Source organism: Chelonoidis abingdonii, chromosome 11, assembly GCF_003597395.2.
Source record: "Chelonoidis abingdonii isolate Lonesome George chromosome 11, CheloAbing_2.0, whole genome shotgun sequence".
NCBI lineage: Eukaryota > Metazoa > Chordata > Testudines > Testudinidae > Chelonoidis > Chelonoidis abingdonii.
The window spans coordinates 17,095,864-17,101,478 of record NC_133779.1 but is presented as its reverse complement, the minus strand read 5'-3'; the positions used below and the strand labels follow the sequence as shown (position 1 = coordinate 17,101,478).

At 66.3% G+C, this 5,615-nt stretch overlaps 1 long non-coding RNA gene across 1 annotated transcript; it reads left to right on the top strand.

Annotated features, from left to right (window-relative positions):
- Positions 1-2,771: 2,771 nt before the first annotated feature.
- LOC142047466 (uncharacterized) lies at positions 2,772-3,635 on the top strand. The gene is made up of 3 exons (XR_012656751.1): positions 2,772-2,829; positions 3,025-3,192; positions 3,504-3,635. It is a non-coding gene; the product is annotated as an uncharacterized LOC142047466 (long non-coding RNA).
- The last annotated feature ends 1,980 nt before the right edge of the window (positions 3,636-5,615 follow it).

Sequence of the window (5,615 nt, the reverse complement as noted above, 5' to 3'; positions counted from 1 at the left end):
CCCTTACAGTGTTTCGCTGCACTAGGATGTGCACCTGCATCACCCGCCCCCTGCCTGTGACCCACATCCCAGCTGCTTCCCACCCGTCCCCCCCCATTGTTTTCAGCCCCCAGCACACACAAGACGCAGACGCAGCCTGGTTCTGTTATTTCCTGTTGGGAGCCCTCCAGGTGCTGCGGAAAACCCAGCCGCTTCCAAGGACAAGGAGAATGAGCTGGGGCAACCCCCTCCCCTGTGGCCTGAGCTGGGAAGAGAATCCAGGAGTCCTGGCATCCAGCCCTCCCCCACCCGCAACCACTCGTTTTACCGAACACAGTCGACCTGTGGAACTCCCTGCCACAGGATGCTGTGAAGGCCAAGACTAGAACAGGGTTCAGAAAAGACCTAGATGAGTCCCTGGAGGACAGGTCCATCGGTGGCCATTAGCCAGGCTGGGCAGGGATGGGGTCCCAGGCCTCCGATTGCCGGGAGCTGGAGATGGGTCACTCGATGGTGCCCTCTGCTGTTCGTTCCCTCAGGGGCGCCTGGCGGCTGCTGGCACACAGGACACTGAGCTGGACGGACCTTTGGGCCGACTCAGTCTCGCCGTTCTGATGTTCCACTAGACCCCACTGTCCTCCCCACAAACCCAGGAGTCTGGACTCCCCGCCCCCTGCTTTAACCACCAGACCCCCGTCCCCTCCCAGAGCTGGGGAGAGACCCCAGGAGTCTGGGTTCCCTTCCCCCCCACTCTAACCACCAACCCCCACTCCCCTCCCAGAGCCAGGAGAGAACCCAGGCGTCCTGGCTCTCAGCTCCCCCTGCACTAACCACCAGCCCCCACTCCCCTCCCAGAGCCGGGGAGAGAACCCAGGAGTCCTGGCTCCCAGCCCCCCCGCTCTGATCCACCAGCCCCCACTCCCCTCCCAGAGCCGGGGAGAGAACCCAGGAGGGGAGCCCGGGGAGGGGGTTGAGTTGGGCTGGGAGGGAACCTCTCACATGCCCACCCCAGACTCTTGCTCTGATCCCACCCTTTCCCGACTCTCCAGCAGCCCCTGGCGGGGGGGAGGGGGGCACGAATTGCCTGTGTGCCCCCCCCCTCTCCCCCACGGTCCAGGAAATCAGGCCTGGTTGAGCCAAGTTTAATTTCAGCTCACCTGGCGGGGGAGGGAGCAGTGGGAATGGGGGCGGGGGCACTAGGACCATCGGTGGGGGGAGACGTGGGGCAGGGGACACTGGGGAGGGTCTGTGGTTTCAGGGGAGCCTTGGTGCCCGTCCTAACCCAGGGGGGCAGGGCTGCCCCCCCCACCTGTCACACGAGTGTGCAAAGGGGGGTTAGGTCACACTCACATGTATAGTGCACGGGGGGAAGTTCCCTCTGATCGACACCCCCAGACCTGGCCTGTCCCTGAGCAACAGATATGGGGAGAGGGGGAGGCTGGTAACTGAGCCCCCCCATCAGTTTCCCCCCCCACCCCAGGGCCAGAGGAGCAGGGGGTTTCTAGCAGGGAATTTCCTATCGCGGGTGTGTGTGGGGGGAATTCCAGCTCGAGGCACTTGAGGGGGGAGCCCTGTACAAAACCCCTCCCCCACCAGTGCATCCCCCACTTGGGGAATCCTGGCAGGGCCCCCCCATCTCTGCCGGTGCCCGTCACTCCCGACCCGCAGCCCCCTCCCAGCCCAGCCCTGGGTTCCCCCCTGCCCTGCCGGTGCCCCTCACTCCCGACCCGCAGCCCCCTGCTAGCCCAGCCCTGGCGATGCCCCTCACTCCCGACCTGCAGCCCCTGCTCTCCCAGCCCTGGACCCCCCCGGCATCCCAGACAGGTTCCCGCCGGATCCCTTTCCGGGGGCGGGGGGCGGTGAGTCAGCCCAGGAGACGTGAGAATTTGCATCCGCGGCCCCTTGATCTGTGGGTCCCGGCACGTACCTCTGTGCCCCACTGGGGGGAGGGGCAGTGGGGCGGTAGGAGCGGGGGGGGCAAGGAGCGGGGTACTGGTGAACCCGCTCGTGAACCCCCTTGCTCGATAATCGGTCGGGGGGGGGTCGCAAACACCCTTTACCCCCCCCCCGGGGCTGAGACCCTTGGCGGGGGGCGGGGTATGAGTCCCACCCTTCCCCCCGCCCGGCATCTGTAAAGAGCGGCCCCGCCCCCACCCGTCTCCCTCCCCCGCCCCCGCGCCAGCTATAGGGGAGCAGCCGTGCTGTGAATCCATCCGCACCGGCCAGCGGGTCCCCGGACAGACAGACAGACAGACAGACGCCGCCCCCGATCCCTGGCAGCAGGTAGGGACCGCCCCGCCCCCGGAAGGGGGCTTTAGGCAGCCCGGACTCCTGGGTTCTCTCCGCGGCTCTGGGAGGGGAGTGGGGGCTAGTGGTTGGAACAGTGGTGTGTGTGGCTGGGAGCCAGGACTCCTGGGTTCTCTTCCCGGCTCTGGGAGCGGAGTAGGGGCTAGTGGTTGCAACGGGTGGTGTCTGGCTGGGAGCCAGGACTCCTGGGTTCTCTCCCGGCTCTGGGAGGGGAGTGGGGGCTAGTGGTTAGAGCTAGGGGGTGTCCGGACTCCTGGGTTCTCTCCCCTGCTCTGGGAGGGGAGTGGGGTCTGATGGTTAGAGCAGAGGGCTGAGAGCCAGGACTCCTGGGTTCTCTCCCCAGCTCTGGGAGGGGGGTGGGGTCTACTGGTTGGAGCAGGGAGGGAGGCTGTTGGGTGCCCGGATTCCTGGGTTCTCTCCTCTGCTGACTGGCTGGTTCTCTTCTAGGATCTCCGCCATGGTGCCCCTCGAACTGGTTTCGCTGCTCATGGTGACTTTGGCAGGCGGGTGTGAATCGCAGCGGATGGGGGAGCCCCCGGCCAGGTCAGGGCTGAGGGGGGCAGGGCGAGACTCCAGCCAAGAGAGGGACGGGGGGGCTCCATTTTGTGGGGAACCCATTTGGGAAGGGGATGCTGAGTGGAGGGGGCTGTGTGGGGGAGAGATGAAGGGTTGTGGGGGCTGTGGGGACCCTCCCCCCACATTGGGGCTCTTTTCCCAATCCCTCCTTCTCCACTGTAGATGGCACCCCCCGCCCGTGAGCTCCTTCCTGCAGCAGTTGCGGGGGGCCCAGAGGGGCACCCGCCTGGCAGTGCCTGCCCATTGGGAGCCCAGCCCAGCAGCTGGAACCAGGACTGCGTGGTATGTCCAGCCGGAGGACGTGGGAGAGGCGCTCGGCCTGCCCAGGGGGTAAGGTTCGGGGTAGTTTAGGGGCAGGGATGGGGTGTCATGGGGTCAGAACCCCTCCTCCACTTCCAAGGGGCAGGGGGAGGAAAGGTGGAGGCCCAGCTATTCCCTCATTAGAGCTGGGAGAGAACCCAGATGTCCTGGCTCCCAGCCCCCCTGCTCTAACCTCTAGATACCACTCCCCACCCAGAGCTGGGGATGGAACCCAGGAGTCCTGGCTCCCAGCCCCCTCTGCTTTAACCCCTAGACACCGCTCCCCTCCCAGAGTCGGGAATGGAACCCAGGAGTCCTGACTCTCTCTCTGCCCCGCACAGCCCCCGGAGCCGGATCCCCCGCCAGCTCTCTCCACAGACAACTGGGCGCGGATGCCAACTGGGCACATGTCAGACCCACCGCCTCTTCAACTGGCTGTACCACATCGGGGCGAGCGACCACAAGGATGACTCCCAGAAGGACATGGCCGACCCCATGGGCTACGGGCGCCGGCGCCGCTGGGTGGGGAGCCCTGGCCGGCACCTAGGGCTTGCCCCCCACCGGGACAGCAGCCGCTGAGAGCAGGGCTGGGCATGGCCGGGGCACACAGAGCCCCACCCCGCAGAGACACAGCCTGAGCCAGGGGCAGCCCAGCACCTCTGCCCAGAGACACATGGCACCGGTTGAGAATAGGGGGTGGGCACAGCCAGGGGGGCTGGCACCTACTGGCATGCACACCCCCACCCTGGAGAGACACTGCCACCTACCCGCCCACACGAGCTCCTTGCTGCCTCATGCACCCCGACCCCACGGCAAAGGTGCAGCCGGCCCCCCAGAGCTGGGGATCGGACCAAGGATTGTGCCAGGGGTGTATGGAGATAGCCCCCCCTGCCCAGCAGCGCTTGCCCATCTAGAGTGGGCAGCCCAGAAGCACACAGGGACCCCCAAGTGGCACTGTGGGACAGGGCAAGAGTGGGGGAGACAGACTGTGGGGTGGGGGGGGGGTCCTCCTGGGCCTCTGAATAATGAGTTATGGGGCCTATGGCCTGAAGCTTAAATAAAGAGGTTTATTTGAACAGACAGAGATGCATCCTCCAGTTGTGGGGGGGGAACCCCAGGGGGTCAGCCAACAGGGGGATTGGCCTTGGGGGTACAGCCACTCGCCTCCCACAGCCAGGAGAAAACCCAGGAGTCCTGGATCCCAGCCTCTCCCCCGCTCTAACCACTAGACACCACTCCCCTCGAGCTGCCTATTAGAGGGTAGCTGCATTTACAGACACAACCCCACCGGGAGGGCAAAGGGTGGGTGGTGAATGCGCTGTTGAGGGTGGGACATTACGGGGTCCAGCCGCTGCCTCCTGCCAGCCACAAGGGGGCAGCACCAACGCAGAACTTGGCAAAGGATTCAGCCCCCGCCCCCCGGCTTGGATAGAACCCAGGAGTCCTGGCTCCCAGCCCCCCGCCCTTGCTCTAACCACCAGTCCCCACTCCACTCCCCTCCCAGAGCCGGGGAGAGAACCCAGGAGTCCTGGCTCCCAGTCCTCCCTGCTTTAACCACTAGCCCCCACTCCCCACCCAGAGCCAGGGAAAGAACCCAGGAGTCCTGGCTCCCAGACCCCCCCCCCGCTTTAACCACTACACCCCACTCCCCTCCCAGAGCCAGGCGCGAACCCAGGAGTCCTGGCTCCCACCCATCGCTCCCGGGGTGGCAGTGGGGAGGGGGTCAGTAACAGTGTTCCAGTGGGGTGGGGGATTTCAGGACCCCTCCCAGACACTCTGGTCACAAAGACCGTCCCCCCAGATCCTGTTGTGGTGAGCGGGCCGCTCCCCCTGCCCCAAGGACACGGCAGGCCATACGAAGAACAAGCCATGAGGCTGGAAGGCCACACCGGTTGGGGGGCCAGCAGGTATCCGGACTGGGGCCGGCGACGTCATCAAAGCGGGGAATTGGCCGGGGGCCGGAGATGTCAGGGGCATGGCTACTAAGGGGGGGAGCCCGGCAGGATCTGGGGGCGCTGGCAGGTGGTGGCCTGAATGGGGGGCAGTGGCGAAAAGGGGGCTGTCTGGTGGAAGACACGGGAGAGGGAGGGCAGGTGAAACCCCCCAGGGCCGTTCGGCCAGGCCCTGACCCCAAGGCTCGGACCCGGGCGGGGGGATCGTGCTCCCCTTGGCCACGGGGGGAGCTCTGGCCCTGGCCCCCAGGGGGTCGGGGTGGTCCCAGCACCGGGAGATTCGAAGGGCAGCCTGGCCGCGGATGGGGCCATCCAGGGCCAACTCGCCTGGGCCTATCCTGCCCCATGGCACCCCCAAGAAACAACTTTCCCCCGTCCCGCCTTCTGGCCCCTAGTGGAGCCCAGGGCTAGCACGGGGTGTCCCCCTCCTCTGGGACCCCTCGGGGCTGTGCCCCCCAGCATTGCCCCTCCCCCACTATTACCCCTCCCCACTCCCACTCC